Here is a 27,244-nt window from a genome sequence, read left to right on the forward strand (position 1 = left end):
TTGTAGGTGCTAAACCTGGTTTCTGAATTGCGCTGTGAAAGTTTGAAATTCAAATATGTTCAAACATGAAACAGATTTCCATTTACATATATTGATTAATATAGGATGATAAATGATGAAGTTAAAGAAAATAGAAATAGAAAAAATATTTGTATCTCCATTAGTTTATGGTAGTGACGTCAAATTGTAGAAGTGATAATGATGGAATCACTAATGATAACGTATAACCATGATATTAATTTTTGTTACATGATTAGTGTGTTGATGTAAAATTTAATTGAAGACAGAAGACTTACTGAGACAGACTTGTTGAAACAGTCATTGTTGGGACATTCTTGCTGAGATAGACTTGCTGAGACATTCTCGCTGAGATATTCTTGATGAGACAGACTTGCTGAGGCAATCTTTGCTGAGACAAACCTCCTGAGACAGTTTTTGCTGAGACAGACTTCCTAAGACAGTTTTTGCTGAGACATTCTTGCTCTGACAGACCTGCTGAGACGGACTTGCTGAGACAGTTTTTGTGAGACATTCTTGCTCTGATAGACCTGCTGATACAGTTTTCCAGAAATAGTCTAGCAGTAACAGTCGTCCAAGTCAGTCGCACGGAATAAGTCATCGAAAAACTATTGTAAAAAATCGCTCGGGCTGAAACAATCACTCTGAATCAGTTGTCCAGAAACGATCATAGAGAGAATCTTCGCAAGATTGTGACGAGCATCATTCTAGATCGACATTCTCCACCTTACGAAAAATTTGGACGATGAAACAAGCCGTCGTAAAAGCAGGGCGCATACAAACAGTGGTTATTAGTGATTCGACGATAAAGCGAGCCGGAATCGTGCTGAGGCGGAGCCGTCGACGCGCGAACGATACGTCAACAAGCATCTGGCCCTTAATGAGAACGCGATCGCGGCCGGCCGCCTCGCACGCAAACATCACGTACCGAAGGGGGCACGCTTCTATGGTGGCCGCGTCCGCCGCATCGAGGACACGCCGGTTTACCCTGAGCACAATCTGACGACCTGCATTAATCGTTGTCGTCAATCAGAGGGGCAGGCCGGCCCGATAGAATGCGATTAATCTCGATCAGCTCGTCTGCCGTGAACGAGCGGAACAGACGCGACGGCGCGGGCGAGAGGAGGGAACGCCAGAAATTTAGTTGGTTTCGAGTGGGAGGAAACAGTCTCCGGCGCGGATTGCCTCGAAATGGCGTAGACACGATCCCGGCCGTCGAGAAAGTTGAAATGAGCTGCATCTTATCGAAGGGAACTAGTGTTCTACTAATTGGATACCGAGGACGCGACATTGTTTCCCCTGTGTTGCCAGTTCAATGAGATTTCTCGTGCTTCTATGGCACGCGAGTTAAACGAAATTCTCCTGGTTTCATAATCGTAATAACGTAAAGAGGGCGACGCTTGTCCGCGCGGCAAGTTTCCGAGCGCGCTGGACCGCTCGGGGGACCTCGCTTCAATTTAGGAGGGTAATAATTGTTTGCGCAATAACCTTCCTTCGGTAGACCAAGACCGGAGACATTTGGTTCCCGCTCTCTCGCAAGTCTCTCATTACGCCAGCGGATGATACGGTCACGTGCAGGTGAAGCAGCATGTCGGCTTCAAGTAAACTGTTGTCGTCGTTGCCGCGAGATGCTGTCATCCCTTAGATAAATAAAAATATTGGAACGCGGATTCGAACCGGTGATGTCTCGGGTTTCAATACTAGACGGTGTCAACATGTTTCTCTTCTACTAGGAAGAATATCGGATAAGTCGATAGAGGTAATACTGCCTACCATTCCGCCCCGAGTGTACAGGGTGTAATTGTAAATAATACTTTTCGTTTTTATTCAAATCATGTTCTTTTAGTTTTATAGTTTTTTACAAGTGTGCAGGATGTTATTGTGAATATAAAATTTTCGTTTTTATTCGAATCATTGTTCTCTTGGATTTATAGTTTCTTCTGAGTGTGCAGGGTGTAATAGTAAACCATACTATAATATTACTGTACACTAGAGGGTGTAATTGTAATGTCTTATGGAAAAGGATATATTTTGTTCCTCTCGATGTGTCGAATAGGATATAATAATTAAAAAAATTGATATTGATAAATTGGTAAAGGTTATGTCACACGAGTTTACAATAAAAATGGATAAGCGAAATTTCAAGCAATGAAAATATTTAGAGAATTTAAAGGCATTCATGTATTATTTTCAACTCGCTGAAATGATAAAAAATGGAAGTTCATGAGTTAACAATTAGATAAAATTGATTGCTCAGATTTTTTACTAATACATCTGTTAACCCTTTAGGCTATAATAACGTGTCGAACTCGTGACGAAGAATTTATATACAACGTATGAAATATGAATTGTATACATATACTTCTTTTAAATTGAAATGAAAATTTAATTCTTCAGTTAATCAAATCAAGAAAAATATAATAATTTCTTCTTATTCTTAATAATTTCCCTATTGAGAAAATTATTAATTATTAATTTCCCTATTAAGGAAGTTATTAAGAATAAAGCAATACTAATCGACTTAACTGCGAAAGAAATAGTGGAAAAGGTTAATCTGATAAAATATAGAAAATACCAAATCGAAGTGTTCTTATTTATAAAACCACGAGATATAAACAAACCGAATTAGAAACAAAACATTTCCCGCACCCCATAAAACAGTTCAATTAACAAGAATTCATCGAAGGTCGTTTTAATGCACGAAGTTTTTCCATAGTCGATAAAAGCATACAGTAACCAATACTTCTATCGTCCAACTAGAAAAATTATTAACAATAAAACAGTGATAATCAATGTAATTATGAAAGAAATAGCAATACCAATAAAACATAGAGAACATCAAATCAAACTATCCTCATTAACAAATACACTAAATATAAACAAACAGAACCAAAACGGCAGAATATTTCCCGCACCCCATAAAACAGTTCAACCAACGAGAATTCGTCGAAATTCATTTCACGAAGACATTCCATAGCCGTCGCAGTTTCAAGTAATTAAAGAGATCCTCGGCAAATACTACTTCCCGAAAATTGAAAAAGCGAACGGCGGTTTCCGTCGAGGCTACGCCGCTGGCTCGCAGGAAGCTTCCACTGTTCGACTTATCGCTACGGTTTTCCATCGCAAACAGTGCTCCGGATCGGCGAGGATCGAGAAAGTTTCAAGATCGGGAATCGAGCGGGCCGGTTTTTATCGTGTAACCCCGGTCTGAAACTCTGCTCATTTATATCGGCGTCCAGACGAGAACCGGATGGGCGTTAAAGGGGTGGAGCACTCCTCGCGCGTGAAACCGCCGACGAAATCGAATGTTTTATTAGGAGCGTTGTCTAGCAGTTGACGCAACGACGGATTTAGACGGATCTTCGAATCAATCCGACGGCTTTGCAAGAAATTGTAAATTTGTAAGTTTCGATGGAAAGCTTGAGTATCGGTTTTATAGCTTATTGTAGAGTGTAGCTGCAACATACATATACATATACATGTATACTTATTTTCCAGCTTGGAAGTAAGAAATGAATTATTTGGAAAGTAGGAAACAGATCACCAAAAAGAAATGCTTGCGTTAAATGAAAATCTTTGTATACAGAAAGAGTGCAATTATTTAACACTAGGTTTACGGAGATTTCTTATATGCCTATCTCTACGGCACACGTCAATTTGACGCATGTTAAAAAAGATAAACATTTTGTAAAATAAGTAATTTATTTTTAAAGGAATATTGTCATACAGGTGTATCGATATCAAAATATCTATATGAAAATGATTCGGTATTTTATCAGTCGTTTGGCGAAGGGTAAAATATTGTCTGTATCATGAAAAATAGTAGCACTTTGGGATCAGCTGAATTTTTTTATCATTTTTTGAATCTGAAAGAACGTGCGCCCTTTTCCTTTTGAATCGTAAATTCCGGGAAATTTTCCTCTTCGCTATCTGCTGATTCCTTTATTTGCAAATTTTCATTATATTGCATAATTTCATCTTTCGTTTGATGAAGCTAGTCTCCCCCGTTGTCACTGCTTCCACCGGAACTGTCATCTCTTGGACAGATGTTCTTTTTCATCAAATATTTACTTCGTTTGGCCATATTCTATAAAGAAGGATTATTCGTCAAAGAATCTGCAACTTGAATCGACATTAATGTTTTTGCAGTGTTCCGTCCTACAACGGAACTTTGCCTTTCAGTTACTTTATATCTTTTCAAATTCGGATTTTGCCAATTCATACGGTTATTACTTTAGTGCCCTTTTTATATCGCGTAATTACAGTAAGAAATCTCATTTCCGCTAAATCGCTTTATTAGTGTAGCCGATCATAAAGCGATTTCTCACTCGCTTGGGTTTCGTCCGGTGCTACGTCCGCGAGGCCCGGGCCCTCTGACTTCCCTCTCCACCTCACCGGTAGCCAATCCGCGTTTGAGCGTTCCTTCCGAAAAAGCATAAAAAGGACAGAAAACTTGCAATCTTTAACATCCCATTTTTCGCAAGTACATTTCCAACATTCTTCAGAACTACACGATCACCGCTCGCATAACGACAGTTCATCTCACAACATAATACCGAAACATGCTCAGTAAACTCGTGTATCCAAGTGACTTGTTTTTTAGAATATAATATTTATTTCAAGTTCAAAAGTGTGTCACATTCTTCACCTCTACCAGCTCTACTACCTTAAGTGGTCATAGGGCATCGCGTCTAACGTTGTTTTTGTAGAATCGAGGCCTTACAACTTTCGTAGACCGGTCAGTGGTCTCAGTGTTAGTTCGCGAGAAACAGTAGTTACTTATAATAAAATTAATAAAAATGTATTTCTTCGATGCACAAACTAACGATATTTCAGAAAACTTAAATTTCAAAATATGCTTACACTATGATTACAGTCAAAATACAGTATCATTGTTTTACTCACTGCTTATCGGTTTTCAGTACGTGATTCTGTAAACAAAGAACGCAGAAGTAATCCTGTAGAAGCCACTAGAGAATTGAGATAATGGAGTTTGTGTACCGCCTTAGCATTGCGTCAATTTGACGTATTCGTAGAGATAGGTATACCACATAGAAAATTTCGAAATTCGAAGGCGTGGAAGAAAATCAATTTTGACAAATATTTATCTCGATAAATGGATAATTGTATGTGTAGCAAAAGATAAATTCAACCAAAAGCGAAAGAGTTCTAATATCATCCCTTATGATAAATGTGAACTTTTTAGTTTTATTTTAAATAATTAAATTGCTTTAATTATGTGGGGATTTTGGTGTCTAATTATGGGCGACGAACGTGTTAACACATCTACACGATGCAGGGCGTCCCAAAAATTACTCGCAATGGAGAACTGAAATGTTCCTGAAATCAATTCAAGCAACCTTTTCCTTTACAAAAATCTCCTCCGGGCTTTGTTTACAAACTACAATAATAACAAAAAACACCGCGTTAAACTAATTTCTTTCACCCAAAATCTCGACGCAATCTGAGCCAAAGTTGAACGGCGTTATTCTTCAAATCGCAGCTTACACACCGTAAACGAAAGAAAAACCCTCAAAGAGAACGCGAGAAGCGATTGGTTTTACAACACTTCCGACTGTCGCGCGCCTCGATTGTGCAACAAAGTTTCACGGTTCCAAGACTTTCGGAGAGACGTAGCACTTGACGCGGCGCCGTGTCTAGACGGTTCTTCGAATCTCCCCGTCGGGTTTGTACCGGATGAAAAGCTGATTAAGATCGATTCGGCAAAATTATTCGTGTAATCCGATCCTGGCGCGGATTAAAGGGATCGTATCCAAATAGGATTTCGGGGCCGGAACGAAAGCGAATCCCGGTTCCGCGGCGACCCGGCCTTCTCGAGTGTCCTTCGTGTCTGATCATCGTCGTCATCATCGAGATTCCTCGCGGAAGCACGATCGGGGAACCATTTGTCATATTCCCGAGGAGCTTGCGAGAAAATGAGAGGTCGCGCGGCCGCCTTGCACCGGCGTCGGCCGGGCGCATAGAAAAAGGGATTAATTCTGCGGCGGGACTCGCCGTCGTGAATTCTCAAGCGACTGGAAAAGAAGAATTCCACAAAGGGCACGCTGGAGATCGTCTAATGAGGGAACGTGTTCAAAAATCCTCGTCTGCAACTCGTGAAATCGAATTACGCGAACGGCCGACGAAAGGAGATGAATATTGGCCGGCCCTGTCCACGGGGACATTAATTAAGCCGGCCATTAAAATTAAACCACCGCAACGTCGTTCAGTTATTTTTAAGACTTCATATATAAATCCGCTTTTCACAACGATCGGCAAATCTGTGAGTCAGTTGTCGTGGTAATTAATAATTTGATATCTATTATTGAGGTGTTGTTATATCAGTTTTTATATGTTAGATACCTTTCGCGATGAATGAAATGAATAAAAGTGATGAAATAAACATTGTTTGATGTTAATGCTGTTGAAATAGAAGAATGTTTATGGTCGAATAACCGGTTGATAAACGTTACGAATGCTGACTATATATAATACTATATAAATATAATAAACATAATGTAATATAATAGGATACAATGAAATACAATGCAATACGTTCAAATTGAATGCAATAGGATACAATATTACATAATATAAAATAATATAATTTTGGAACACTCTGTATATTCACATATATCTTCCTAGAATAATAAAGAACGATGCATAAAAAGTTATAAATTATATTAAATCCTTGCACTAGAATTCTTTTTACACTGTGTTGATTGGCATTTACTCATTCGTCCGTGATACTTTTTTTAATAAACGATATTTAATACTTTCTTTACCCTTTCGTTACAGATGCCGACTATAGTTGGCATATAATACTATACACATAAATATACTATACATAATATAATAGAGTACAACACAATATAATAAAATATAATGCAATACAATATTATAGAATATAATTTTAATATAACATAATTTTGGAATATTCTGTATATATGTACATACTCGTATACCTTCCTAGCATAATAAAGGAAGCAGGAAACATCTATCTAGTTCTTGTTATAAAATTCCTAACCTCAAACGACTTAGAAAATGTGAATTGAAATGGACTGCGAATAATCACAATTTAAACTCAATCGAGAACATGTGGACAAAATTTTATAAATTTATACGTCTATAAATTCTATAAATCGACGTTTTCCCCCTGCCAATATATGCGAACCAGTTATTATGGCAATCAATAATTTGCAATCTATTACTGCGGTATTCTTATATAATTAATAATTCATAAATATTAAATACATTTCGCGATGAATAAAATTAATAAAACAGATCAAATAAATATTATGTAATGCAAATGTTATAAAAAAAATGTTTACGATCCATTAACCGGTCAGTAAAGTATTAAACAATAGATTCGCGAAAAGAAACCAAAAAATAAAAATTTCGACGTACGATAAAATTATTGCGAAAAGAAATTTCGCCTAGACATTGCAAAAATTTATTAAGATCAATACCCCGACATATTAAAAATATCTTATAGTAGCTCGACAATATAACAAAATATTAATAACTGAATAATTGAAAACTTTATTTCAACAGGTATACCGACTGTAAATTTATTTCCTTATAACATTTTACCTTTTCCCTTGTTCTCGATAATTAATGAAAAACTTCATTTAGATTCGACCTACGTTCTCGACTAGTTTTATCTGGTAAAAGAACATTTTAGAATTCCGAAAATATTCTTTGTAAACTTTGTACAGGAACGGAAACGTTTTGCCAGAGGTTGCATTATATATTCCGCTTCCGATAATCAATCTTACTTAATGAAACCTAGCTGCTCCCTGAAATTTGAAGCTCGTCTTATCCTGTTTCGCTAAGGTCGGAAGTGAGACCGGCGTCGTGCATCACACAAAGCGCGACAAGGAATAAAAAAGGCTCCGTAGACTAATGAGAGAGCCAACGTTTTACTGTCATTTGCATTTCAAATCAAATCAGGAAAACGAACCTGACAGGAATCTTAGTTTGCTCAGACTGCGGTCGACTGCAGAACTTACAATACATTCTTACCTTAGGTTTTAACCCTTTGCACTCGAAACCGTTTTAACTGGAAATTTGAAATAATTTTCCTGGCTTTTAGTATTTCCATTTTATATAACAAAATTCATTCTAAGCGTATGAAATTGATTCTTGTAATTTGTACCGACAGTTTTATTATTTAAATGTAAACTTTGTTGGTATAAAAATGATCTCGGAACATGTTGGAACAATTTAGGGGTGCCATTCGAGTGCAAAGGATTAACTTGGCATGGTACGAAAAAGGAACGGAAGCAGATACTTTTCTCGAAGTTATGTTAACAAGAGAAAATTCGTATGCGTGCGTTTGCAACATTATAGTTAATCCTTTGCATTCGAGTGGCGACTCTGCGACGACGTTAAAATTGTTGCAACACGATCCAAAATTATTATTATATGCATATAATGAATTTGTTATATATTTTGTTATATAAAATGAAAATACTAGAAGCCAGAAAAATTATTTTAGATTTGCAGTTGAGATGGCTTCCAGTACAAAATGAAAATACCAAAGACGAACCTTTTATAACAATAGTTACAAAAGTTATGCAGTTATAATAATTTAATGTTTCTAGATATTAGATTTATAATATTTCATATTTTTCTAATGGAAGTACCTCGTAATATTTAATGTAATCTTGACACAAACTTCTAACATTTTTATATAACTTTCAGTTTATAAAGAATATTGAAATGAAATCGAAGCTGAAGTTAATATTTTATTGAAATTATCACTGTTTGGTAATAATTAGAATTTATTTAGAATTCAAAGAACAAGGATCAATTATTTTCTGTAATACACAAATAACGAATTTGGCTATTGGTAATTGTTTGCAAAATAGAATTTCCATCGTGCTGGCGAATATGTGTTAACAATAATTTTTCAATTATGTTGAACACTTTAAAGTCGTGGAAGTGAATATCGATAAGGTGTTTCGAGAGGCACAAGTGTTTTGCATAGAAAGCTGCTCAGTGCACGAACAAGTGCGCGATCGGCTAAAGCAAAATGGCGGCCTAGTGTAATTAGCGAACGGCTGGTTTCGCGATCCCGGGATATCAATGGTAAATCGAGATCCCTGTGTTCCTGGACTTTCTGATAATTAAACATTCGTACGGCGGAACTGTTGGTAAACGACTACGTCGATTTCGAACTTTGTGTAACGATTCGGGGCGAACTATTCGACCGCGCTATTGGGGGAATTTCAGAATCGATTTCCGTCTATGAAACTAAAATGCAAACAAACACTATAATGGAGAAATTAATTTATGTTAGATTGGAATCGCATTTTCTCTAGTTTTCTAGGCAGACGTGCTTCCTCGTGTATAATATTTAATACTTTATTAGGTGTATACTTTAGGTGTTCATTTTTCAGTCATTTATAACTGCAATAATAAATTAGATTTATTATTTTTCGAAGAAGTTGGCAATTGAAAATTTCGTTTATCTAATTGAGTATTTAGGATAAGGGGACCTAGTAAGATTTCCTTTTATAATAATAAATATTTAACGCTATTTTAACCAAGCGGTGTCAGAAGACACTTTTCAAATTTTAACTTGAAATTATTCTCTAAGTTTAATATTTCTCAGCACAGTGTGTGTGGTTATTGTATACACGTTTTTAAGTCTTAAATAATTATTTTGCCTAATAAAACAATTGCTACTCTAATATAACACGTGTTCTTTACATTTTTATTATGAAAAGATCGATATAAATGACGAATTAACGAAGAATTTTGTCATTGACCGCAGATGGTACTTGTATACATACACATCACATAGATGCCGGATATGTATCTACAAGTCGTTGCGCGAATGCCGGATATATCCGACGCTCAAAGCGAAAGGCTTAACAAACCTTCTATTCCTAATCAACTTAACGAATCCTCAGTCACGCAAGTTATTGCCCCCCTCTTCCCTTCTTTAGCCATTGACTCGTTAACATTATTCTTAATCAATTTAGATTTTACACTGATTGTTTTCGACACGAGTGCAAAATGTAAAGAGTAAAATGTAAAGTGTAAAGTGTAAAGTGTAAAGTGTAAAGTGTAAAGTGTAAAGTGTAAAGATCTATTGGAATATAAATAGATAGATCACCATAAAATTGATCAATTCTGTTGGGCATGTCATTTAACAATGTTAATTTATTTTAAGAAGAGAATACTTGTCTATTAAAATTATATTTATGCCTAAAACTTATTCTTACAATCGAATTTCGACTCATGACAAGTCCACTGTCAGTCTCTCGAGACTGACTGTGTTTGAAAGTCTACAAAATTAAACGTTGCATTTGGCATGTTAATAATATTGATTAACAACTTATCATTTAATATTGACTTAATATTTTAAACAAATCATTCTGAGCTCTAACAAATATGAAAAACCGTTTTTAAAAATTAATTTTGTTGAACATGGAAAGGTCTCAAATTCGCACTATAATTCGCACATAACCTGACATAACCTGATATTACGTAAACGCGATGCATTGACTTGGACATAAATTTAACATAACTTTGACATAATTATAACATAAATTTGATATAACTTTGACATATCTATGACATATCTACGACATATCTTTGACATATCTTTGACATATCTTTAACATATCTTTAACATAACTTTTACATAACCTTGACGAATAAAACAATTGCTTATACTTGTAAGTCATCAACCATCTCTGCCTCTCCTTCAACAAATTTCGTCCTCGACAAGCTGATATCTTCCGCGCGACAAAGACGAAGACGTTCCAGCGGAATATCTCCCCTGTCCAGACTAGGCGTGGTTAAAATTAGATTGCGGTGTGGCTGGTATCAATATAGAGCACGCCCTTCCGGAATCGAACGGGATATTAGTTTACAATCAGTTCGAAACATCGTTCCGTTGTCAGGTATCCGGTATCCATCCTAACCATAGTTTCGACCGACTCGGCCGGAATAGGTATAGATATTCCTTACGGGGCAAACAGTGTTCCGGAGATCCTAAGGGACCTTGTTAGGAGCAAGTTTAAATGCTTTCAAGGTGTCGGTACTGACCCAGTTCGGCCGGCGACAGTGGTCTCAGTCTTCGCGGAAGCGTATCGGTTTATGCATCCGAAGATGTTGCCGCAGCAGTCGTCGAGGCGGACGGGGATTGTTCGACAGACCGGAAGCTTCGTGTGCAGATGTTTTTGCGCGCTCGAAACGGAGCGACGCGACCGTTCATGCCCCGCGTTCGTTAATTTCAAAGCCCTTAAAGAGCTTGCCAACGTAATAATCCTGCACGCCGTCGACTGCGTGTTCCATTGTTAGCGAGGTATTATTGTAAACTAGTAGCATCGATTTCCGATCGACCAATTAGAGCTGCGACGATGCGAGGGGGGATGGCTCTTATTGTCGGTGCATGATACAAACTGACGGTTCTTAGCACGTTGTCATCAATGATAGAAACTGACGATTCTTAGCGTGTCGTCGTAATTACTTGGGAGCGTCAAATGAAAACTTCAACGTTCGCTTGACAAATCCCGGGTTTATTTCAATCTTTAAATGACGACGAACGTGAAAAATCATGGAAAAGAGAGTGTCGGTGTTTGAAATAGCGAGCTACGGTCGAATAGCCATTTTCGAATGGTATCTTGATATTATTAGTAATTTTATAATATATTATAATTTTTATGATTCTTAGATGCTATTTTATGCACTCGTTGTTATCATAAACGAATGAGATTCGTAGTAACGGAAAATGTTCCAAAAATGTGTGCAGTGTTTGTAGAATGCTGTAAATTGTCCTTTCTGCATGGTTTGGAACGGAAAAGAACTAATATATATGTTTCGTTACGTACGGAGATTACTCCCGACATTTTTGCTCCTTCTTCAGGGTTTACGCTAGCTAACGTCGGCCGGGAGCACGGTTCCGCGATCAAAATACAAAAATGTTTAGTTTCTAACGGACGCCAGCCTAATCGTAGGCAACCACCCGTCCCTGAGTAACCGTATCATCCGCGGTGTAGGCCCCCACGATTCAAACACTAAAATGTTTAGTTTTCCGACGGACGCCAGCCTAAGGGCTGGGGACCATCTGCGTCACTGTATCATCCGCGGTGTAGTCCCCCACGAGTTAAATACAAAAATGTTTAGTCTTTTGACGAGCGCCAGCTTAAGGGTTGGGACCACCTGTATCACGATATCATCCGCTGGATGATCTGGTCACGTAGTCCCCACTACCGAATTTTCCAGTTCAACCGAATATAAAAGGGACAAGATTTTTCTTCTCATCGGGCAGTTTAATGTCAAATCGCGACGCGAGACGTAGCAAGATCGAGAAGGATAGAATTATTAAATATAAATAATTGCGATATAAACATAAATTGCAATATCTTCAGAAATAAAAAAAGACATTCGTCGTAAACAATCTCAAATATACACGCTTCTTTTTACTTGGAAACATTCACAATTCTTTGAAGAAGTCCACTGGTAGAAGTAAACAAAAGTGTTAAAAAAATTGCAACAGATAAAATTCTATTGACCATGAAATATTCATGTTTCTAAATGTTTAAAGGGTCGCGGTAGAAGTGTAATAGCTCCTGAGCAGTTTTTAAAAGATTTGTTAAATAGATCGTCGAATACCTGTAAAAGTTATGCGAAACGAGAATTTACAGAAACATTGAAGAAAAAAAGGACTTGATTAAGCTCCGCTGTGCTGAAAACATTAATTATAAGTACGCCAAGTCGCCTTTTACGAGTAATAAGCGCCAAAGAATATCAAACTTCCAACTAAACAAATTACAACAACGTCAACATACCTTCCATCTTCGGTTATATTAAATATTTATATCTGTGTTGAAATCAGTTCAAATTCACGCATTATCTTCTGTTTATTAACACATCTACACGATATAGGGTGTCGTAAAAACCACTCGCAATCCAGAAATGAAATGTTCCAGAGATCATTTCAAGCAACCTTTCCTTCATAAGAATCTCCTCTGCGCTTTTTTTACAAACTACTAACAAAAAACACCGCCTAACGTGTTAATACAAAATAAAAACAATTACAAGTAACATACTGAAATGAAGAAACTCATTTTTTTCAGTCAAAATCTCGACGCATTCTGAACGAAAATTGAACGGCGTTATTCTTCAAATTGCAATTTACACATCATATACGAAAGAAAAATCTTCAAAGAGAACGCGAGAAGCGATTTGTTTTACAACACTTCCGACTGTCGCGCGCCTCGATTGTGCAACAAAGTTTCACGGTTCCAAGACTTTCGGAGATCCGCGTACAACAGTATCGGCAATTCGTCGGAACAATGACCATTGAATCAAAGTTCGCTACCTCGCCGTAATTCCAAGGTTTACAGATCCTCCGTATTGTATCCTTATGTTTCAAGATCTCCCGGGCATAGTCGTCAGACACGGGCGACCTATACTTTGATGGCAAAGTACGAGCTACACTCTGGACAGCGAGTACACTCGGGTAATTATACGAGGAGCCCGTGGACTCGCGGCGCAATTAATTCGCGGTCGAACTTTGGTCGGGAACGAAAAATAAAGGCCGGAAAACTCGGTTCGAAAGGGCCCGGATAGTCCTAATGACTCGAACTCCCGGTAATAATTGGTTAAGCGGACCTTTTAATTACCGCATGATTGTTCGGCGGGCGGCCAGGATATTTTTCTCGAGCGGATTCGGCGCTCGCGGCCGACGGCTCGCCGAGATTTTTCGCGGCGGGCGAGAGGTGCGCGGCTCCACCGCAGGCCGTCGACGCGATTCAAGCAAACCGTTCTTACGACGGAAAGTTGGCTATGGCACTCGACCGGCTCGTAAAATCGCTGAAGCCTTCGCGGCGTTTAGCCGGGGCCAGGCTTTCGCTCAGCCCACTCGAAGCGAACAATTTCGACGGCGAGCGGAGCAGAGCATTCATCGGAAGAGGAACGAAACTCCGTTAACTCCGTCGGATCAGCCACTCCTGAACTTTCGCCCGGCCACTGTGGCGTTCCGCCGTGAATTCGCCGAGCAATTACCGTCGGCCGAGTATATTTTTCTGTCGGGGAATTTCCGGCGGGCTACGGAGAACCGAAGAGTCGCGGAACGCTGCTGCCACTGCCGGCCCATTGATAAGCGGTATTTATCGGCTCGTCCTAGATCAGGCCACTGACCCGCATTCTCCTACACCTAATGGCCACCTGATACACGAGCCGGGAAATTGATTTCAGTTCTTGCCACAACGGAATTCCTTCGCATCGTGTTACACGCTGATATTGCGGTATCCGTTGCACCCCCACGTCGGACAATGGGGTAACTGTCGGCACGAAATCAATGGCAATTAACACGCTCGCGCCGGCGTCGATATTTTCGGTCTTCTCTGTGGAGAAGCTGCCGAACTTTAAAAACATTAAATAATTATGTTTACACGATATTATGCGTCATACAAAGTCCATTTTTCATGTGTATTAGTATATTTCTGTACATAAGTAAGCATATGAGTTTTTACATAATTGTTATGCATAATCATTCAGGGTTTACTTATTATATAAACTTTTATTATGGTCAATTGATAAACATTGAGAATCTATGATATAGTTAAAATTGTTGTCTGATCATGACAGTAGAGAAACATTAAACATTTTCTCTTTATATAAAGTAAAAGTACCTATTATGAAACGCTTTCCATTGTCTGAGTTTCTCATTGATTATATTACTAAACATTAAATTCAAACCGTTATTGTCGAATACTTATTCCACTGTTCAATAAATTGACGTTTCTATATAACATAAAGAACTTTAAAATATTCTTTTAATACAAATAAAAAGCAATCCGAATGAAATAGCATGCCATGTAAATTATAATAAGGTACATCTCTTATGGAACACCGTATTCCTATCTCCCTGTTCCATAACACATCATTAATTAACCTAATTAACACAATTCTTACATAACAGTAGTTGCTTGAGTAGATTTATAAAGAACATTGTCCACAAATACATGAATTAAAATTAGAACTTTGGCAGTCACTTTCACGCTCTATCTATTTTTTACTGCATTATTCTCTCAGCTGTTTTAAAATGGGGTTGCAATTAAGCGGTGTTTCATAACAGGTACTTAAACCTTTTGCGATCGAATAGCGAGTCTAACGCTAAAATTGATAATGTCATGTCTGAAAATAATTTTTACCAAATTTACTTACATTCCAAAAATTGTCAAGAGCCTGTTAACTGTTGCACGAGTTGCAAAATTCAATTGCATAATGTGTAAAATGCTAGGTTATGTAAAATAGAAACGCCATATATTTGGAAAAGTATGTACTTTGAATCTTGAGTTAAAATGGCTCCTACTGCTGAGGGTTAATTCGTAGGATCGTGACAAATGGACGATAGCGGAGCGGTTGTTAACAAGATGTTTTTTTCATTAAGAGCGCTGTCGGCGTGTCGGAACGTCAAAACCGAAGCGAAACGTTTCGACACGGGTTTCTTCCGCAAGCAGAGAAGAGCCATCGCGTGTCTTCCCGGACGGGACGATTAATTATGTAGGTGCAGCGTCGGCCGGCGCAGCAAGTAGTATCGGTAAATGAAAAATCTACTCGAGCCGGACGTCGACGAGCATGTCTCGTGAAACGAAGCACCCGCTGAATCGATTGCCAATCGAATTAATAGCCTCCGCGCCCCGTTGCTGTACAACCCTCGCTGCGCTGCACACGGATACGGTGCACGTTTATAGGCAGCCGCGAGAATTATGTGCGTGTGTATAGTGTTTAAAGCGACGGGGCTGCAAGGAGGCAGAGGCCGGAGTTCGAGCAATATGTGACTCGGAGATACCATTAAAATTGTTGTAACACGATCCAAAAATTATTATTATACGTATATAATGAATTTTGTTATATAAAATGGAAATACTAGAAGCCAGAAAAATTATTTTTGATTTGCAATTGAGATGGCTTCGAGTGTAAAGGTTTAAATATAAATACCAAAGACTAACATTTTATAGCAATAGTCATGTCAAGATTATAATATTTTACATTGATAATATTTATAATAGATGATTTATAATATTTGATATTTTTCTAATCGGGGAACCTTGTAATATTTAATATAACACTGGCATAGCCTTGTAATATTTTTATTCAACTTTTGTTTTATAGGGAATATTGATATAATCTTGTAATAATTTAATATAACATTCGGTTTATAGAGAATATTGACATGAAATTTTTGTTAGTACATATTTAATTACTATCTTGAAGATTGGAAACAGCTTCAGTTGGTGGAATATATTATTATAATATATAATATATTTAAAAAAATTGTCGCGAATTATACTAATTAGTAATTATACGAATCACTAAAAGAACGATAGTATTTTTGTTTCTTGTCCATTTTTATCTCTACATTTATCCTTAGATTTTAATAACAGTTAATAATAGTAATAATTAAATTTTGTTTCAATTAAGAAGATGCATACACGTAGGAATTCTCCACGCGCTTCTCTCGATATTGTACATACTCGCAAACTCTCACACAAGGATCTCCATCACGCACCGTCGAAAATGGACTGACCCCGAGACCTCCGTAGGGCCTCCTTTTATACGTCGTCAGAAACAAACACACTCCATTCGTCCAGGTGTCATCAAACATATTGCGCTTCAATCGTACCGCGTCTTCAACTGCAGCTCTCGTTCACACATGTTCACACTACACACATCCTACAAATATACAATTCATATTTAGAGGAGGCTATGTATGAAATCTTCGTCACGAGTTTGCCACATTGTTATAGTGCAAAGTTATATCAAGATTATGTTGTTATAGTGCAAGGAGTAAAGCTAATGCATTCAAAAATTACTGACTTCTATATTTATGATTTTTAAATAAAGTTATTTCCATTGATCCATGTTATTTCAGATTTCAAATTATTTCAAGGTTATTTACGTATTTACAAAATATAAATTAGGATAAAATATGATCTACCCTGGACAAAAATATTACATAAACTATAATAATAAATTTTATTAGCGAAAATTTTTATATTTACTAATGTTTCAAAAAAATATATCAACAACTGTACAGGCTATACTTTATTTGTTTTTTGTATTTAGAAATACAAAATTTATGATGCAATTTTCACTGAAGCCAATTAAATCGCTTAGATCTTCCTAAACATGACGGCCTAAGTTTGACGGTGACGAAGTTATACATTATAGATCACACGAATGAAGATGATTGTCTGTAAAATAACAGAAGAAGCTAACCACCTAACCAACGAAACAAAAACCCTTGCTGCCTTATTAGCATTAATCATGTATTACCTTTATAAACTATAACATTGCTTACTATGGTAACAAGTTACTGGTCGAAATTCACGAACCCTCCCCTAAGTCGAAAATATCGCGACGCATAATTTACGGTAGTCAAATCCGCGTGTAAACAAATTTAATTACAGTCAGTCCAGCCAGAAGAATGACCTAGCTTATGGTTGCACCATAATTGCCGGCGTGTCCCGTATGAATCATTTCAAACAGGTGTACCGCCGTGTAAACGAGGAATTGTGGCCGGTGCGAAATTTCTCTTGGAATAAACATAAATGAAATTATGGCGGATCGAGTCATGGTACGGTCCGACCAAAAACTCGGCCGCTTTATCCGTACTCTTGGAGACGGGTTATGGGGGGGTTGTTTCGAAGCGGCGGCGCATAGTAAAAACAGAGACGGCCGGCTTTTTATTTATAGGGCCATATGAAAAATATCAGTCGTTAATGTTACGGAAGGGAATACGTTCGGACGCGGCGCGGCAGTTGCGGCGCGTTTTGCGCCGGCCGCCGGCCGCCGGCCACCATGTTACTTACTTAATGGGTTGTGTGTTAAGCGAACGTGGCTTCTGTCCGGTGCAAAACCGAATCCGCTCTTCGGGGTAATAAATCACCGGAATCCGCGGACTGCGGCCGCTACTTGCGCAGACCTCGCCGAAACGAATGGCGTCCTTTAATAAACGGAACAACGCCGGCGTTCCGCGGACGCAAATAATAATGTTTCCCCGTGATTTGTACTCTCACTTTTCCAAACTCTCCGTTCCGCTTTCTGTCCGAAACTTTCTCTGCTCGGCTGCTTAATTATGCAGATTGCTCTCCAACGAGCGATACGATCCGAAAGCCAGAAATTCCGGGCGCCGAATAATCGCGAGATACGAGCCTCCCTCTCAAATAAAAACCGGATTTTGCTTATGCAGTTTTACTTGTATAATGCAGTAGGCGGCCCAGGGTATTTGTATGCTTGGAATATATGTAGAAACATTTCGTATATTATTCATTCCGTTTGCACGTACTGTGTGGCAGCAGACTCGGGTCGACACATTTAAATTGTTAAAATAACTTTTTTCAAACTGGCCGAAATCACGTGAATTTTTGCTGTAAATGTTGCAAGAACTAGTTTTCACTGTACAATGAGTGAAATATGTTACCTTTAATTTTACCATTGTTTGGAAAAATAAAATATAAAGGAAGAATAGGTATTTTTCATTTTTTTATGTGAGTCTTTAATGAAAATTTAGGAGATGTGTTTGGTATTTATCGGTTAATTATATGTAAATTGAGGATTTTATTGAAATTTGTTGGTGCATAGTGAAGCTATTGAGATGCGTAAGAATTATTTGTTCATGGTTGAAATTAGTGAGAAACTGTGATTTTCGCGATATTTAATTGTTTACAGATCATTTAAATGTTATGTCAAGATTATGTCAAAGTTTTATCAAGGTTTTATTAAGTGAACGAAGTGAATGAAGTGTATAAAATCCTATTAAACTTGAAGAACAAGAACGTCACCCATATTTGCGTGACGGGGCCCCCACAGAAGCTTACCTGTCACCAAAATATGGGTGGCGCGGTGACGCACGTGTTAATTGCACCGCAGAACCGCCACTCGAGCGCAAAGGGTTAGCATTTGTATTTCCAATATTCGAACAGCAAATGAAAGGAATCCCGCGGAAGTTGGTAGGCGCGATGCGCGATTGGAAACGATCGAGGAAGCAACGAATGCGAAAGTTCTCGCAGCTTTAATTATTAAGAGAGCCGGATAAGCATCGTCAAATATCCGTGCGCGCGATTCTTTCAGTCGCCTTCGTCCGTCGCGGCGTCCGGAAGTTTTCTTCCGCGCGAATGTTTCGCGAAGTTTCATAATCAGATGGGAAACTTCGCCGAAGTTAAAACGAACGAACGAACGAACCGCCGAGTTTCTTGTCAAACTCCCTTTATCGTCATAGAAAACCGATTCCGCGCCCCACCCCCCTCCCCTTCGCCTCCCCTACCCGCCCGCTTACCGGTCCCCTCCGGACGCTTCGCCGCACCGCGGCGCGCCGGTTACTTCCGGTTCGAGTGCGTCATCCGAAACTAACACCGGCAACAAAACGCGCGCTCCGGTCGCGCCTCTTTGAAGTTACATTACGCGTGGCCCCGCGGCAAGGTTAAATCGTTTCGTGTTCTCGCAACTGCGAAATTGCTGCTAATATGCAAGGGAGTCCGATACAATTCCCAGTAATCATTGCGAAAGCTTTTCCTGCCGCTGGAATCACCCTTGACAAGCCGCCACCCCTTTATTACTCGGTCGACGATGCGTGCCGCATTATTTCCGCCACCTGGAAAACTATGAGAGAACAGGATTGCTTGACTAATTCTCGTTAACCATTTCGCTTCGAGCGCCGCATACAGGTATCGTCCACGCGACGATTCTTGGACGCGCGCCCCATGTATTCGGTATCCACATGATCCATATCCTGCTAGTGCTATCTCTGTAGTCGATAACATTAAGGTGTCCCACGATACGAAATCAATAGAAAATATTTCTTGTTTAACCCTTTCAACTCGAATGGTGACTCTCAGGCACCACTAATATTGTTCTTTCACCCTTTAAAATACTTTTTATAGCAACAATGTTTAATTTTAGAAAAATTCTTAAATATGGCACTGTTAGTATGAATCACGAGAATTAATTTGGTATATATAAAATACACTTCGTCGCTTCAAATGAAAATGCTATAAGACAGAAAAATTATTTTAGATTTAGAGCTAAAATGGCTTCGAGTGCAAAGGGTTAAGGTTGTTGTTTGTATTATCTATTATTTTTATTGTACTTTGAATTACTTTCTTCGTTATTGATAGAATATTTGTTGGTGATTTTAGTGACAAATTGGATTAATTAAAGACTGAAAATCGAGGACGAAGATATGTTGTTTGTAGGAAAAGTGATAAAATATCTGAATCACGATATTAATGTAAAGATTGCAATGTTTGATTAGGTAGGGATCCTTTTTTCAGAATTAAATTACTGATCTTTGCAGATTAATATATTAACTAATTTGTTTTTTATTAGAGGTTGTGTTGTAATTACTTTTAAATTTAAATATGCTAAATTTCAAAACGATAATTTCAAAGTAATAAATCCCTCTACCATAATAATTCCAGCTATTTTGACTTTACACAACAAAAATTTTCGTGTCATCATATTAACTTCAACCCTTATTTTCGGAAAACTTTTAATTTCCTTTGAACTTTCTTGTACAACCGAAATGCATAACAAAACATAAGCTTTAATTTGTATAATTACTTTTAAATTTACTTCTACTAGAATTATAAGTACAATTATTCTTGATTCATCCAGAAAAAACATTTCGAATGGAAAGGTATCTCAAAAATAGGGTCGACTGTACATGAATATTCCTTGGAGTGGTTTTTACACGCACCTACGAATAAAAGACTGCAATTGTGTCCGGCGAGACTCGAGCGGAACTTTTCTAGCGCTAAAACGTATTTATTCTGAACGAATTAAACAACTTTGACCCTGTTCCGCCCTACTTCGGCGAACTTCAAGTTAATGAGTTTAGGTTGCGCATCGAAAAAGTACGGAGATCCGTCTTTCCCCTCAACTGACCCTTAAATTGTATTTCCCCCGAACCAGACTCCACACAGACGGCACCAGGAGCTTCGAAACTCGGCAACACTTGCCCTGGACTTTTATTCGAACCCTTCAGGGCCAGACGCCATTTGCAGTTTCCACGCACGGTTCCCAAGTTAACTCAGCGCTACGTGTCGAACTTTATATCGCGAGTCGCTAAAAATGATGCAGGATAGTTTTCAACTTGTTCAGGACTGGAATTCGGTGTTTTGAATATAAATGCGTTCCCGGGTAGTCCTGCTATAACGTCGTTGGCCGGTGCATTGAACCGTGGCTGCTATAACGGGCCACTCGAAGAAAAGGGTTGTTAACGCTAGAACGTCCAAACCGGTGAAAATAATGGGCTTCTGATATTTTTTTAAAACTCGCTCCTTTCTTTAGTTTATATAAATATTATAATATTTAATTTTGTGGTTATTATTTTATAAAACAGTATATATTATTTATGTTTAGGAGTCTGTTGTTACAGTGTTAATAGAAAACAAAAATTCAAATCAAAAAGAAAAATTAATGTGATACTATACAATTTTGAAAGATTAAATTTTTATGATATTATATACAATAATATTTCATACTATTATTATTTTACATAATAGAGCATACTATTATTATTACTGTTATTATTATTATTCTATATTTTCCTTTACATTATTACTATTTTATAAAATTAAACAAAATTCTACCATATTATGATCTATACACATATTGACTGTTAAGTTCAGTCCATTTGTGTATGAACAAATTGCTCATACATTTAATAATATCCATTATTATTTAAGACTTCTATTCAGCATAACGGCAATTTGTAAATACCTTTCTTAAACATCTACATCTTAAACAAACACATCTCTACTTACTGAAAAACCTAGAACACCATAACACCCCCTTTCGAGGACACCTAATACATTTCTATGGCACTGATCATGGTACATTTTCTACACTTTTTCTACACTTCTATGGTACATTTTCTCGCTTCCAACAGCCTCGCGCCATACATAGTGTCGCCCTAATACGGCCGACGCGCAATCAACGCGTCAAACCGCCCCCGGATCCGATCCGAGATGCCATTCCCTCTCTCCCCATCAGCCCGAAGATGTCTCATCACGCGTGCCATAATTCCGAAGACATCGGGGATGCCATCCGGCCTTGGAATTCCTGGAGCAGATCAAATGGACAAACTTCGCGAATTATTCATCGACGGAAAGAAGAGGACGCGGGCGCCAAAAATAGAGGGTCGGTATCCGGGCGGAATCCCGCGGAGAAATGAAGACTTAAATTCTGACGTCCCTCCGCTCCCAGAAACGAATTAGCCATGGAAGGAGCCGGCAGACTTTTCTCTCTGCAGTCGTCTTAGCGCGGGTCCCTTCGCTCCAATTTCTGCTCTCTCTCTCTCTCTCTATCTTTTTTCTCTCTTTCTCTCTCTGGCGAAGGGAAACAGTGGCTGCGAGCTAGGGGCGACGGGACGGGGCGGAGCGTTTTATGCGTTCATTAGTCACGTGGACCAGATTGAATTCCTCTTCGGTTCTCCTCGGGGCTAAGATCATGAAACGTGGACGAGGTTACGAGAACTTCTCCGTGTCCCAGGCGTTTTATGAAAGAAGGCGTTGTTGGGGGTGGGGGAGGTCGTGAGGTTATCCCGATTCCTCGCGATGTTTTTCATCGGAGCTGGCCGAGGAGGATCGAACGATGACGCGGCCATCTCGTGACCGCCCCCCAGCCCTCCCCCCAAAGATCATCTATTACCAGGCCGGGTGTGCAACCGCCACCAGGAAAATAAATGGCGAACCATGGGAAGATAATTTGTCAGTTTAGGGATCTAATTTGTAGCCGGAGTGACTTTATAAGCTGATTTGACTCCGGCCGGCCGTGGCCGCGCTCCGAATGAATAATGCAGGACCATGGAACACCTTGAGTGCCTTCTTACGCTGCTCTATCGTGACTAATATCTTTGTTGCCCGGATATCCTGCGTGGCGCCTCGCATTGTTTCCCTCGGAATTTAACTGTTGAATTTATAGGCTTTTGTTGCAGTTATAGGACTTCGTTGCGGGGACGCAGATGTGCAATGCGCGGCGCGCGAGAAACATGGAATCCGTGGGAAAGGTGGATTCTTGAGAGCTCCAGCTTCCGTGTTTTCAGGTAAATATTATTGTTAATGTTATTATTATATGTGTCGTATATGTAATGTAATAATATATATATATATATATATAAAATAAATATTATTATTAATATTGTTAAGTGTAAATGAGTAATTCAAATATTAAGATTGGTATGACTGAGCGTGGCTGGAAGAAAAGAGATGACTGTCGGTGTGTGTGTGAGTTGTGTGTCAGAAAAAAGGAGGTGATCGTGCGTGTGTGCTGCGGGAACTATTGGGGAGTGTCTGCAGAAAGAAGCATCCAAATTTCAACATATATCATTTTACTGTTTTACTGTGTGTGTTACTGTATGTGTTACTGTATGGTAACACTAGTTAATAATAAATATCAATAATAAACTCAACAAATATTATGTTTCCGGCATGTGAACAAACATGTTCCCAAACACGCGGTTGTATTTCTGTCGTCGCTGAGTATAGTTCATGTTATAGTTTGTGTTAAGTATAACTAGAAAGCAACATTTAACGGAAGCAGAAAAGCTGAAAACAGATAAAATGTTTAAGAAAGACAAGACAAAAATTGACATAGCAAAAGTGTTTTATCAACTATTACTTATTAACTACCAACTATCTATCCATTTTTATCAACTATCACTAGCATAGTAATGGTAAAATAAAGTAGTCCGGCAATTGGTTTAGATCGTTGTACCGCGTTCTAAATTTATTTTTATAGATGTCACCGAAGATTAACTTTAAAAAGTTGTTAAAAGTGTAGCTATTATATGATTCACGAGATTCAATTTCATATGCACAGAATGCACTTTGTTAAAGGAAATGGAAGTGCTGTAAGTTATAAAATGATTTTAGATTTAAAGTTAAAATGACTTCGTGCGAAACGGATTAACCCTTTAAAATTGCTTTTTGTCCAAAATACTGTTAAAAGTGTAGCAGCTTTACGAGTCACAAAATTCAATTAAATAAAAATCAAATATAGTAAGTTATATAAAATGAGAATAATGCTGGTCAGAAGTTTCAATTTTGACATCACTAATGTTCTTTTTGTTTAAAAGACTATTAAAAGTTTGACAAGTCGCAGGACTCAATTTAATATGAATCAAATGTATTAAATTATATAAAATGGAAATATTGATGGTCAAATGATATATTTTGTATTGAAATTAAAAATCTCTTGGAGCGCATACGGTTAATCGCGTGGGTCAACATCGAGGGACTTCGTCGACTGTGTATTTCCCGACGGTGCATTGACAATTCTTCTTCCTTTTGCCTTGTCGTTTTCCTCTTTTTTGGCTTTTTAATTAAATTCGTTACAAGGTTTGCGTTACCGACCGCGTCGAATTTTTCTCCTCGTCACGACGCCCATAAATCACCGGGCGCGTCGACGTGCAATTGTGAGAGCTTAAAATATGTATCGGCCCGTACCTACACAGGCATCTTAAATTGTTCCATACGCAATGACGTCCCAACTGAATTCTCTGTCGGCCGGGACCGCAGCTATGATTTATTGCCGAACCGAACGGGCTCCTCGTAATTTATGCACACCGGCCGCCGCCGCCGCCTGCGTCCTCTCATTCCGCAATGCTGGCTGCAATTTCGCGGAACGTCCGATGGGTCACCCAGCAAGTTGCAAAACAACGAGCTCGGCCCACAATCGAGCACCTCCGCCGCTCTCGCCGCACTTTCCTCTACGCCGATCCGCGCGGAAGGAGTCATTCCCTTTCGATTCGTGGTTTCGTGCGTCCGCTCCGAAACCACGTATTCCGTTAATTGAGCCGCCCCTGTTGCGACCCCCTGTTTTCATTGTGATTACTTCGGCGTGCATACGACGGACCACCACCGACGCCTGACACTTTTCATCGCAGACATATTGACCTCGACGCGACCCGTACTGCTTTTACGGCGACAGTCTTCGGCGCAAGTGCATTAAATTGTCAACGCGTTCTCTTTTATTTTATAACAGACGGTGTTCCATATCAACGAGTGGAATAATGACTTTTATTGCTAGCTTATCAGTAAGCATTAATTACAATAATTAATCTGTCTATTTTACTGTCGTTAGTAATCGGTACCATATAATGTATCGTGCTCGCATTCTATAGGAAACCTACAGCGTGTCTCGAAAATCACTCACAATTTGAATATGGCGAGTTATCAACAGGACACACTGACAACAGTTTATCGTTAAATAGCTAATACGGATGACAAAATTTGGCGGTGGCAATGTAATAATTGGGGATAATGCGATACACGTAACGACTCTGGTACATTAACAAAATAAATATAAAATTTACAATTTTTTTAAAATTTAATCAATAAAAAGTTTAGAATTTCGTATTATAAACGTGCGTTTTCTATCAAAATTACTTCTTGCGTCACTTGGGGAAACTTTACAATGTAGAATATAATAGTAATATTTAACAATTTTATTAGCAAACGCTGTTTCATTCAGATATAATATATAGAGTATTCAAATAATGGTAACAATTAACTATTATTGCTAGTTTCAGCACATCAAATTAATGTTTCTCCTTTTTCCCTATTCAATTAAATTCCGTGCCTAATTCATTACTTATTAGTAATACCTTTTTACACATTTTCAATTAATTATCAATTATAATATTTAATATATAAAAATTGTCTTTAATAAAAGAGCTCTCAAGAATTATTGTACCCCAAAATTTAAACGATTCTTAAGTCAATCTGCCTTCAAAACAATTAATTAAATTTACACGATGAGCAGAAAATGTTAGTCATTGTAACATTTATTAATGTTTCTCTTTTATTTTTACTTTTCAATATTACCTCCAAATTCTGAATACATATTTGAAACAATCTACCGTTTCTCACCTGTAATACTTATTAAAAAAAAATATATATTCTGTTCCACAGTGTACCTAATTTAAATATGGAATCACGAGGGCCCGCACCAGGAAAAACTGATTGAACGAGCTTTTTGTTTGGATTGGAATATAAATTATGCAGGATTGATTCGGCTTATCCGGAATACTTTTTTTTTCAGATCGAATAGCGGAATGCTAGAACCGCGGGCTGATGAGTAACGAAACCATTTCCGAAATTCAAAGCTGCATTATTCACCGATAAGCAGTATATTCATATTTTATATAGACTCGACAATGCGACCTCTGTACGTCAGCCCCCGTTCAATGTTTGATCATCGATCAGTCTACGCTCGTACGCCGGCGATATTCCTGGTTAAATATGAAAAACCCGTCCTGCTCGTTTATTCAGGGGGACGGGTAGGAGGAGGGGGAGGGGAGGAGGGTCGGGTGCGATTCGACCGAGGGATAAAACGATGGCCGACCGCAGCGTGAAATGAGCGCCTCTGTTTTCGCTTAAAAATACATCCTCGACGATTTGATCGTGTAACATAATTAATCTCGAAACAGAAAAATGTTTCGAGACCGACTGTCCATTTCCCTTACAAAATATTTGCCCTGCGAAATGATATTTCCGTAAAATTGCGCGCCGACGATTTTCGAAAATCCGGAACGGTTGACAATTTTTCCAAGCGATATTGTTTCAAGGAAACTCTACCGCGGTACTTTCTGTTGATTTTATTCCGGAATATCCACCGCGAGATTGTAAATATTGAAGCGGCCGCTTTTCGTGTCGGCCGCTTCGAGTTACGGTAATGTCTCGATGATTGTCCCGAAGTCGGCATCGAAAATGATTTTTTAGCGTGAACAAGTTATTCGAGTAATTTGTGTATAATTGTATAATGTAAAATAATATAATACAATACGATAGGATACAATAGAATACAGTACGATATAATACAACATAATACAGTACAATGTAATACAATACAATATATTATAGAATACAATAGAATACAATACAATATAACGCAATAATAATGTGTTAAAATAATTTCGTTATAGCAAAGATGATTCTCCATTTTTCCTAACCAATTAAATTTGGTGTCTAATTCTTTAGTTATTAGACTTCCCATTATTCTTTTAACGAAGTTATAATTAATAGCAGTTCCGATTTTTTTAATTTATGAATTTACAATTAAAAAATTAATCACCATTTTAGAACCAAGATAATTACTCGAGTTTCATCTAGTCTCATTTTCCGAATCATTAAAATTATCTTCCTCTTGCAAATGATTTTCTAATTTTTCTAACTCTTTTATATTAATTGTA

This window comes from Augochlora pura, chromosome 5 (genome assembly GCF_028453695.1).
Source record: "Augochlora pura isolate Apur16 chromosome 5, APUR_v2.2.1, whole genome shotgun sequence".
NCBI classification, from domain to species: Eukaryota; Metazoa; Arthropoda; class Insecta; order Hymenoptera; family Halictidae; genus Augochlora; species Augochlora pura.